We start from the raw sequence: 12,493 nt of genomic DNA, 5'->3' as shown, positions 1-12,493 counted from the left end.
TCCAACCCTCAGCCCAATCAAAGAGTAAGAAATTTTGTATGTGGTTCATAATCGTATCATGTTTGAATCTACTCAAAGGGGGATGTAATAAAGTGTGTTGGTCTAGTTGTCGGGCAACTGTGTGTTTGCGGCTGACCCGGAAGGTCAGGGTACTGTTGCCAGAATACAGGGACAGTATAAATAAATGGGAAGGAGGAAACACAGGGTCTTTCTATTCCTGCCACAGAATCACTGGTGTCAGACTGTTATTTCAGGAGCGCGGCATCATTGCATTGCGCGCACCCTCCCCACCCCCATTGCAGTGCAGCACTACAGAGTACCTACACTTCTATTTTTCCACATCAAGTAATGCTAATAAATATGCTTGATTTTAAACTGGATTACGGCTCGTTCCTTTACACGACGTTTTTCTATATTTCGTCCCTCTTGTTGCCAATTTATCTGACTTTACCACCATTTTCCTCTTAACCATCTATAGCTTTTTCACCTACATAAGTGACACTTAAAATGCATAGGTTGGGGCTAGCGATTACCAAAATATTCTTATAGGAATTTCCAATACCTCTCGGTCGCAACACTCATTTCTGTGTTGCTATGTGGGGCTGGAATGATATATTTTGGCTGGGTTACTACTAATTCCCAGTGCAGCCCTGGAGTCAGCACCTCAAACTCGGTGTCCTCCTGGTGATGGGGCGCGCCTGGGTAGCAGATCCATTGTACACAGGAAGGATAGTTGGAGGGGTCACTAGAGGCCATATATAACTAACGTGCAACGTAGTGTCCATGGCTCACATATTACACAAATAATGTTAGCATTCTAGTTCCATTTCAGAATTCTGAAAGAGGAAGTGTGTGGGATGCCGGACAAGACGCGGTCCCCTTTGGCATTTACAGGCCGAACTTTTCAAAAGCTTCCTAAGACCGTTGTAGTCTGGAGATTTCCTCGCCGCACTGATGTCGCCCATAACTGTTAGTAACCGTTACCGAGTTCTTTCGGTTCATTTCTCTACCCTTGCACTGAAGTAACGATGCCTCCAGGAGACACGCCCACTGACAGTTGACGAAGAGGAGTACACGAAAGGCGACCTCACTGGTTTTACTGTAACCAATCAGCAACTGGCGAACAATTCCTCGTCCCATCACAAACCATAGTACGCCTGAGAACTCTTACAGCCAATGAACGGAGAGCACTACATGGCCAATCCTGTTACGAGCATTCTCCCAGCGAATCCAAGATCATTACACTTTTCACGACAAAGTAGAATATTTTTCCTCCGATGTGATTGGCGCTGAGCACCTGGGTGAGTAGATGCCTGATATCTGGTCCCGGTCCGATTGCTCTAGATCACGCACAATTGGGCTACCTTTTTTTTTTCCTGTTGTGCGGGACAGTATTGATTTGTGCGGATTACCAAATTCCCTACCTGCAAAGACTTAGAGAAAAGTTTTATTTAGCAAGAGCAGACATTCCACGCTTACAACTTCTGTAAGGCGGTCCAGGCACAAAACTCAATCTGCTGCCTGCTTTTTGCTGTCCCTGCCCCTCCTTCCTTAAAGTAGCTAGTTTGGGCCTAGAGACTGCTCTAAAAATCTGGCAACACTGCCTGCTCACCGTAATAATAGGAAAGCAGACGTCCTTAGAGGAGTAGTAACGGACAGTTTCAGAGAACGGATGTCCTTAGGAATTTTGCACAGGTAGGCTCCTTTTTTACCACTTTCGGAGGGTGTTCGTGAGGGTCATATTTGATACCCTGTAAGATATGTGCCGGGGGCGCGCTTGAGGCGGTCTGGGCTCTTACCTGGCCTCCCTTTGGGAGCTCTGTATGATGTTTGGGGGTTTCTACGTTCTGCTGATGGGTAATGAAGGTTACAGTTGTGCGTTTGCAGGAAGGTGGGGAGTGTCTGGCTCATGAGTGACCCTCCCAGGTCCACGCCTGCTCCAACCTCCTTTTTGTGGACGAGAATTTAGCTTGCTTTTTTACTGTGGTTTTAAAAGGTGTGAACGAATCATTTTTTAAACTAAAAAAACGTCCTATTTGAGAGTAGTCTTAATAAAGCAAAACAACCAAGCGGAGAAGCTTACAGTTTTTGTAAGTCGAGATGTATAACCCGCAGACAAAAATAAGTATTCTATAAAATTCAAGATCAAATGTCTGACTGTTTGGATGTGTGATGTGCTTGGTTCGTGGTTATCAAACAATCTTTTCTGTCGCTGAGTCACTTATGTTTGTTGATGTTAATTTTACTCTTAAATGTTAAATTCGACTGTGCGCTCATTTGCTTTCTTATTTATCGTGTACTGTATTATTGTCCTGGTGTTAGCTGTAAACAGTACATTTCATCCTCTCGCTGTGTTGTGCTTGTCATTTCGAAACGTACCTTCTGTTTCTAGTCAGAGCGCTTACCAGCGCCGAGAGACTATCATTGACGCTAAGGTATAATTACATTTCTTCAAGTCAGCAGAATGTAGGAACACGTCGTTGCAACCATTCGTCCGTTCATTTAGGCAAGAGTGTAACATACTGTGTTCTGGATAGTTGCTAACCCTGTTTCTTTGAAAACACTGACCATACCAAATTTGGAGAGTACCTTGGCGAAAGTTTTCTTGTACTCTGGGTCCTTTTTGCTATGTACTCTCTCAATATCCCTTTGTCGAACTTGTTTTTTTTTATCCATATTTCTTTATTATCTCACTGGTCAATTTTTGAATCGTTGATTAAGTTTAAAAGTAAGCTTAAAATTCTTCACCTGCACTGAAAAGTGTACCTTCAGGTTAACCATCTCGCTTGTTCTCTATCTTGCGCACGACCGTACAACAGCACAGATATCGCCTAGAAGACTACAAAATATATAAAAACACATGGGTAGTATGCTGGGAGTATCGCCTTTAGGGTTTCTTGTAATAGCTTTTGAGAATATTTTAACTGCAGTTTGGCAGGTCGGTTTCAGTCACTGCACCTAAAGGAAGTTTCAAGAGTAACAGACCACTGCTAAAATAAACAGACCAGAGCTACCAGGCCAGCATCTCTGGTTTAATTTCTGCACAACCCTTTTCTGCTCAAAGGGTTTACCTACAACACCCCATCTGTAAGGCAGAGCAGCCTTTTGTGCAGGCATTTGTTAACCTAGTTTTGCTGATAATCTGACAGGAGGCTGACTCTATCAATTAATACATTGTGTATCTTCGAATTAAAGGCGGCAGTCACTCAAAGAAAGATCGCAAATGTTGGACTGCCACACATGTGGTTCTTCTTAAATTTGTGACATAAAGGAATCAGATGTTCTTGTTCAGCCGATGTAATGTCATCTTCGCTCATCTTCAAATAATGAGTTCCTTGAGGCTCTGTGATAGAGAGGATCCCATTGGATGGGGAATTCAACCCACTCACCTTATCATATTATATATGGTCATCTTAGGGAACGTACATCATGTAGTATTTTCTGGCTTTCACCTCCTTAGAATCGCTGATTTTGGTGCCAATGGGATGGTTCAGGCACAAAGATGGCAAGCAAATGGTAATTCTTGGGTTTACCCACGTTTAATATTTTATATGAGAGTAACAGTCTTACTACAATTTAAAGGCCATGTTTGGAGAAAGCCATAAACATTATATCCTTAAAATGTTGTTCATCTACTGTGGCTGTGTACTCCAATAAGTGCTGCTTTGTGGGAATTTGCTCTACTTGTGGTTGAACTGCTCCTTGTATATATGGCTGTATTCTGTTTTGGATCATACATCATAGAGATCAGTCTGCATCTCTTTCCAAATTTATTATGGTTGGAAAAACATAAATAGGCAGCAAGGACGGGTGTTAATGGGCCCATATTGGATATGGTGGGGCATACAGATTTAGAGCATGCTATCTGTAATGAAGTTGTGTTGTACAAATCCTCAAACAGCAGCTTAAGATCAACTATAGATGGTTTAAGCATTGAGATATATAATGTCCAAGTAGCACCATGTGTGGTTGTGGCATTAATATTTAGACTTTCTGTCACATTAGCTGCACGAGAACTGCATATTAATTTAAAGTTGTTATCAAGTTAACCTGGGAGATAGTAGTATGGACGTAGTCTTTCCTGGTCCACCTCGTAAAGCTGTTTAAGTTGGTTTGTTTAAAAAAGAAAAATTAACCACGGGAAAACCTGGAGAACAACATCCTGAAATGTATTCTTTATTACACATTAATTGTCCTTCTTGCATTTTTCATGCCATGCATGGAGTAGCTTGTTGACAGATGCCATTACCATGTTGTGAATGGATACTTTTGTGGGAACATACACATAGTTAGAAGACATTGTCTTAGGTGAAATAGTTATGTTTTACCTTTTGGTTTGGGGGAATGGTTAAGAATCTTTTTGTATGTGAATAGAATAAAGTACATTGGATTATCCATGTAGTTTCTGAACGCATCTGAAAGGCAGATGACCTTGCAACAAACTCTGTGCCACATAAGGTGAATGTGATTTTGGGGGACAAGTAGTTTACTACACCTCTTGCACATGGGGGTTATGCCGCAACACATGCTACTTTGTGTTGGCTTGATATACGAGTCTGGGATGAAACTGAATGGTGGGTGGGTGTGTTTTTACTATCTTGGGTGTTCAAGGAAATGTGCAATTTGTTGATGCTTTACTCGGCTTGTCAGCCAGATTATCCCCTGACTGAAACAGGTCTGTTTTTACAGCTTCCACCAGAAGTTCAGAGATGCCGTGGACGTTAATGTGCCATAGGTAGTTCTTGATGGAAAGTGCAGATGGATTACATCTCTGGAAATAACGGAGCCCTCAGCATAATTCTGAGTGACTTTCTTCAATCGTCATGTTGGCTCACAAATTGCTGCACTTAAAGTTTTGAGAGTCTCAATATTTCTCGTCCAGTGATGACGTGCAACTCTGACGAGGCTATCTCTCTCACATATTTCACAAGCTTGTTAACACATTCTTGCCTTAATTAAGGCACCGAAGATAAATTGCCAGAGTTCGGATTATCATTGGAAACGTCGCATATTGTGAAGTTGTATGTAGTATTGAATGGACGATTAGACGTGTCGGTCGAAAAACACGGCCCTGATGCACTGCCACATACCCCGAACCGCCATAATATTTAGCCCCTTAAGTCTCCCCTCTTTGACTTAAGTAAATTGCCGTTTGGGGTGGGAGCGTTCAGTAAAACACGCCCTTCCTTCCTCTTTGCAAAGGAGCAATTCGAGTAAATTAATTCTTTTCCATTCAATTTTTGCACGGGTGTGTGCAGGTTACTAACAGTTTAATGACCTGCAAGCATCACGCACTGAGGCGAGTGACTGTTATAATTTTAGCAGTCTAGGCCAATAAATCTTTCTTTAATTGACTTTATGGAAGCATGTTAATTGTGTAAATTATGAAAAAGATAAGGGATAATTTAACAAGTGCAGCAAATCTATAACTGCGGAAAACGTCCTGGCCACAGGATCACATAATCCCCCCTCCCCCCCCCCGCCCTTAAGTGTCTGGATAATTTCAGGGTTTGACACAGCTGTACAGAAGAGTCTCATTTACAAGCCTCTTGCGCCGCCTGAGTGGCTTTTTTATGCTAATGCGGAGCAAAACAGTTCCTGACCCTTCATCATATTTACGAAGTGGCGCAAAGTGTCACAATTGCACCAGTTTGTAAAGCCGTGCACCACATTATACCTGCGCCAGGTATAATGTATGGAAGATAAGCAATCTGCAAGATTTCACTGTGCCATGCTGCGCCAGTATAGTGTCATTTTCTTAAAGCAGTTCAGGGCAGGCGTTAAAATTCAGGCTGTGCTGTTTCCTCTGGGACCACCTTAGCATTGCTGGACTAGCGTCAAAATTGACGCTAGTCCAGCCATTTTAAAGGTTAGCGCCAGAATATCGTCAACATTTCTAACGGAGTTCTGGACACTTTTGCACCATGGAGCACTGTCTTGTAAATACAGTGCTTCCATGGCGTTGTTAAGGGGCATAGGGAATGCAAGAAAAGTGGCACATCTGAGCTGATGCACCACTTTCTTGTAAATGAGTCCATATGTGCTCTAGAGTTGAGCCTCAAGGCAGTGCATGTTTCTGTCAGTCTGTCATAAGCAGGACCACTGTAATTATTTGTTTCCAGCTCAAACTAATCAAACGTTGCTAAAGACGTGGCAACGTGTTTGTGCACAGTGGAAGCCCCTTTGCGGGGGTTGGCTGGTCATCTTTCAGTTGCTTTTTTCTGTATTTGGTTGTTGAACGTGTACTAATGAGGCACAGTCTTTACCCAGACAGCAGTGCCATGTGTAAAAATGATAAAATAACGAAGTAATACTGTCAAAAATGTGCCACAATAGGTTGCATAATTTCACTTTTATTGCTGTATTATATAGTTAATCTTGTGCATACTTTGGCGCTCCCATACCGCATAATTCCAGTAGCCCTGATCATGAGGTGTTCAAACAACAAATAAGATTGATGGGCACGCATGGGCCAATTGTAATGAGTGAGCTTTTAGAGTACCTCTTCACATGGCTTTGTAGACAAGCGTAAATTTGGCTGCACAGTGAATATTTTAGCTATTTTTTCCAAATCTTTTCTGGGAAGGGACTTCCTGAGCCCTCCTTTCAGGCAAGATGGGCCTGCTTGCTATACCTCGACTTTAGGTACCTACAGTTAACTGTTCAAAGGGGTGGAGTCAGCAGAGGAAGTGGGGCAGTCTGTGTGGAGGAATGAGCAGTGCCACTCCCTGCACTCATTATTTTTACTATTTATTTGTTTGTTTTACAAGTTAAGCACTGTACTAACAATGCCCAGGGAAGCAGAACTCTTGCTATGGTGGTGGTGGTGGTGGTTTTTGGGGTTGTGGTCCCCAGGAGTTTAACTGCAATTCTGCTCCTAGATGCATAAATCTGGCTGCAGCTGTTGCCCAGAAATGCTTAAATCTACGTAACGGTCCATTTTAGTAGATACCTGGCTCTAAAGCTGCACATGGCTACAGGAATGTTTTTAGGGTTGGGGTTGTGATTGGTACTAGGGTTAAGATTCTTATTGGCTCCTGGTTTTTAGGGTTGGGGTTGTGATTGGAACTAGGGTTGAGATTCCTATTGGCCCTTGGTTTTTAGGATTCGGCTTGTGAGAGGATCTAGGGTTGAGATACCTATTGGCTCCTTGTCTTTAGGGTTGGGTTTGTGATTGGTTCTAGGGTTGTGATTCCATATGGCTCCTGGTTTTTAGGGTTGGGGTTGTGATTGGGCCTAGGGTTGAGATTCCTATTGGCTCCTGGTTTTTAGGGTTGGGGTTGTGATTGGTACTAGGGTTGAGATTAGCTGTCAGGATTTGGGGTATGATTGGTGAATAGGGTTGGGTCTCCCATTGGTTGTGGGATTTAGGGTTACAAATCTGATGGGTTAGGACTAGGTTTCCATTGCCCTGTAGGGCTATTTAAGCCTAGGGCTCAGGGGGTGTCAGCCTGGGCGTCAAGACTAAGGGTGGAGAGGACAAAGACATTTGTCTGTTTGAGCCTGGTCGGGCCTAGGGCCAGAAATGCTGCCCAGTTTTCCATTTACAAGAAAGGACCTTACTCCCTACACATCCATCAACATGCAAACACATTATCAGCTAAGACATCCAACTCTGGCATCACAAACTCACCTAATACATATTGCAATGTCTTATCAACCAACACAAAACCCCATATACCACACCTACAACAGTAAAACACCTTCATTCTCACAGCAAACACTATTCTGTCCATTCCCACTAACACAGCCTGCCATCATCCACTCAACACAAAACCACATTATACATTACTTTCAGCCATCCAGATGCACACTCCCTGTCCATACAAACCAACAGCACTATCCTCTATTTGCTCCACACAGACCCCCTCTTATCATGAAAGTACCTAAACCCAGCCTTCCAACACACCATCTATAAACACCTTTCCCCTCTCTTCACCAATTACACACAACCATACAATCCTCACACTCCACCACACATATTACCTCTTCCAGTCATCACAACTAACACAAACACCCCTGACACACATCCATCCTCTTACACACATCATATACTCAAATCCAAAACACATCAACACTCCCTGTAATACCAGCACTAACTCACATACAAATCCTTCACAGAAACCCACTACATCTATATCCCCCCTCACTATTCCACAAAAACAATAAAGACCACACACATCAGCACATCAAAATAACACAAACTTTCATTATACTTTCCGTCATACCCACTCCCACCCTCATGACTACACAAAGAATACAATTCCGGACCCATCTTCACCCCGACACTCACTCTTCACAAACATCTACCACAAGCACCCCAACATAGCAACATTCATTCACCCGCCTCTCATCCATTGCACAATTTAGAGCCTTACATTATGATCCACATGCTTCTTCACCACCCTAACCCATACTCCTTCCACACTAAATAGACACAAACTAAACAAACAACATGCCACTCTTAACAACTTCACATCCCCTTGTCTATTACATAATAAGGCTAACCCACAAAAAAATTTACACTCTTCATGTCTCTCTCAGCCACCAAGTCCACCACCGACACACACAGACCCAACAAAATGCCTCCTAAGCCTGCTGGAAGAGGAGCACTATATTGAAAAACAGGACTATTGTGACCCTCGCACAGTTATCACAACTAACAACACACCTGCTACAATCTCAAAATATACTGCTCACCCTTCTCCTAAACAAAACACACTTTTTCTAAATTGCCAGCTTATAAATGCTCGATCTCTCTAAAAAAAACAAGCACCACATCTACGACCTGCTCACAGATACACAACCTGACTTACTATTTATAATAGAATCATGGTTGGGAGATGACATGGCCCCAGTGTTGCATGAAGCCATTCCTCTGGGCTATCAAGCCATCACACAAAACCGTATAGGCAAGAGAGGAGGTGGACTAGCAATAATATTCAAACAAGCAATAAATCTCAGTGAAACAGACAACATTTCCAGAGAAGGTTGTGAAGCCCTCCTCACCAGATGCCACCCTACTCCAACATCGTCCTGTAACTTTCTCCTCCCTTACAGACCACCTAACAACCCAACATTCCCAGACACTTTTCTAGATACAGCCTCGCACCTTAACACATTATACTCAAACTTGTGTATTCTTGGAGACCTAAATATTTGGGTTGACAAACCCAATATGCCCCATCCAAAAGCTATCACCACTGGCCTAGTCGCATTGAACCTAGATAAGATTGTACACAATCCCACACGCATCGCTGGACACATCCTAGATGTAATTTTTGCTAAGCCTGAACTAGTTACCGTTCATAGCGTCATGCCAATCACATGGTCAGACCACCATGTGATAACTTTCTGACATAAAGCACCACAAATCAACACACCCAAAACTACTTACATACATGCACCTATCGACCATGGAGCAAACTAACTTTTGATGAATTAGAAACACAACTAACAGCCAAAACAGATCTAGATTCAATTAATTCTGTTCCAAAACTTTGAGCTACAGGAACTTTTTATACCACTCAGAAAAACTAAATAGGACAAAAGAAAACCAATACATTTGAGAAACACAGAACTTAAAAAGATAAAACAACAAATGAGAAGGTTGCAGCAGACGTGGCTCAAACCAAACAACATTCAAGACAAACTGCAGCTACACAATACAATAGAACACCACCATACAAAAAAAGACTATAGTTAGTACATCCTTCTCCGTTCAAGCAGCCAAACTATGAAATTCATTACCCCCAAATATAAGATCCACGGATAACTATCTTGCCTATAGAAGACTACTCAAGAGTTGGCTCTTTCCTTCATAACCATAACCACAATATTCAAACAGCAATGGACTGCATATGCCGGTGTTGATAAATATTTTTTATCTGAATATGTGTATATTCTAGATATGTATATTTCTTTAGGAAATATGTATCGCTACTATGTCATAACAATAAATTACACACATACTCTTTAAATCTGTTTAACAAATGTATATTTAATCATGATTAAATAAGTATGTGTATATGAATATTTCAAACAAATTCCGGAACGTGGAAGCTAGAACGCAGCGGTCCCAGGCAGGCTCCCGAGCTCCCAAACATACAACTATTTTTCCTCTGAATTGAAGGAAAAGCCGGGACACCTAGAATCTGCTGACGATAAGTAAAGGTTTATTTGGAAAAATGACTCCTCTCCAAGCGTTTTGGCCGTAGCCTTGGTCATGGACGGAGTGTGTATGTGAAAACACAGTATAAAAAAACATTAAACATAAAAGATGGACACATGTCCAGATCTCTGTCATAGCACTTTCACATTTGCTGGCCATCTTGGAATGGTGTAGAGATTATCATTATATATATATATTAGCCTTCTATCTTTGCATATAAAACATTACACATATTTTTCTCTAATTACTAATATAAAACAGTATATCAACATAAATCTCCATTCATAACACCTCTCGATATATATACATCTTCAATCAGTGTGCTAATTTTTTAAATATCATCATATACTATTATGTCATAATTCTTTTATATTGTTGATATGTTTTTGATTAATTTATACACCAAATAAAGGAGTCCACATTTTTATCTGCCCTATTATATCTACTTATATAAATGCTCATCATACCTGCATGTACGCAACATTCAAAACTAACTTCCAAAAATACCCAATTGTACCCCAGTGGGCAAGAGTGTAATCAATAATGTACATTTCAATATTTGACAGGGTATCTCTCAATTTTTGAATACACTTCCATACCAAATTGCATAGCTTAATTCCAATTTCTGCATCTAAAGTTCAATTAATTTGTGTTGTCCAAATTTCTCTCTCCTAATTCAGAATAGGTCCGCCTGGTGCTAAGTGATTAATACAAAACAATTGTGAAATCACCAAATACCAAATATAATACAATAATCATGATATAGAGGCTCGTATAGTCATAAGTTCTATTCTTCTCTCCTAAATGTATACACATTTCTTCGCTGGAGTTCAACCCTAAAGGATCAAGTGTATCAAATTTAATTATATATTTGGATAAAAAAATTCTTATCTCTCGTTCTCTAGTTTCTCCTCGACAATTTATTTTCACCTGGTCAATCACTACAAACCGAAGTAGATTCTCATTACCAAAATGTTTGTCATAAAAATGTCTTGCCACTGGATAGTTTTTGTCATAATTTCTAATCACTCTTCTGTGTTCTAATACCCTCTTCTTGGCACTATGAATTGTGCTACCCACTTATTTTCTGACAGGGGCATATTAGACAATAAACACAGTATGTTGTATTGCAATTAAAATGTCCTTTTATGGCATGTTCCTTCCGGATACTTGTCACTTTTTTTTTTTTTTTACAATTTTCGCTATTCCTGCATGCTTTACAATGCATACAGTAGTAAAATCCTGATGGCAACATAGTTCTGGATTCTTGATCACAAGTTACAAAATTATGACATAAATCCTCTCTCAAAGATCTGTTCTTTTTAAAAGTGATCTGTGGTGAGTCTTGTATTAATTTGCTTAGCACATAATCTGTCTGTAGAATGTGCCAGCTTCTATTTAAAATATCTCTAGAATTGTAGGATTGATTGCTATAAGTCGTAATGAATCTAATTGTTTTCATTTTGTCTTCTTTGGGACAAATCTTAAATAATAAGTTTTCCCTACAAGTCTGATCCACCTTTTGTTTTGCCTGTGTAATGACCTTCATATCATATCCTTTCTCTTTAAACCTTTTACACATGATTTTACATTCTTCTTGATAGTCTGCCATTTCACTACAGATCCGTCTTGCTCTCAATAATTCCCTATAGGGAATACTTTGTATTAAGCTCGAGGGGTGTGCACTCTGAGCATAAAGTAAACTGTTCCCTGCCGTCAATTTTCTATGTAGTTTGGAGGGAAGACCACCATTCTTAACCACCACTTCAACGTCCAAAAACTCAATATTGATTGTGCTATGGTGTTCAACAAACTTCAAGTTATAATCATTCTGATTTAGACTCTGGACAAAACTCATAGCCGAGGGTACATCCCCTCTCCAAATCACGAAGATATCAATATATCTACACCACATAATCACTTTTTCCCCAATTCCGAGGAAAAATATTTGTGTGTGTGTATATGAATATATATATATATATATATATATATATATATATGTATATGTGTATAAATAAAATTCAAATTATAAGTAAATTAAAGTAAAAAAATAAATAATGAATATTGCATAAAAATAAAAATAATGATTACAAAAGTGTGTGTGTGTATATATATGTGTGTGTGTGTGTGTGTGTATGTGTATATATATATATATATATATATATATAATATAATATAAATTTACTCTTGTAAGCTTTACTTTGTCTACCCATCACCATATGTCATGCCTCTATCAATCTATCCTCCATTCCCACTCTGACTCTTCCCAAACCCATTCTACTACTTTCATCCCCAAAATAACCCTGCCTAAGCTCTTCCGTC

General features: G+C 40.3%; 1 protein-coding gene across 2 annotated transcripts in view; it reads left to right on the top strand.

Annotated features, from left to right (window-relative positions):
• The first annotated feature begins 1,195 nt into the window (after window positions 1-1,195).
• The window catches only part of MTG2 (mitochondrial ribosome associated GTPase 2), a 106,630-nt gene continuing 95,332 nt past the window's right edge, over window positions 1,196-12,493 (top strand). The window contains exon 1 of one of the 2 annotated variants that reach the window (XM_069243146.1): window positions 1,196-1,301. The gene's annotated coding sequence lies outside the window, so the exon portion shown is untranslated. Of the gene's footprint in view, window positions 1,696-12,493 lie in introns of both variants that reach the window. The other variant, XM_069243145.1, reaches the window with a different exon arrangement.

This window comes from Pleurodeles waltl, chromosome 7 (assembly GCF_031143425.1).
Source record: "Pleurodeles waltl isolate 20211129_DDA chromosome 7, aPleWal1.hap1.20221129, whole genome shotgun sequence".
NCBI lineage: Eukaryota > Metazoa > Chordata > Amphibia > Caudata > Salamandridae > Pleurodeles > Pleurodeles waltl.
This window is presented reverse-complemented; position numbering and strand designations above follow the sequence as displayed.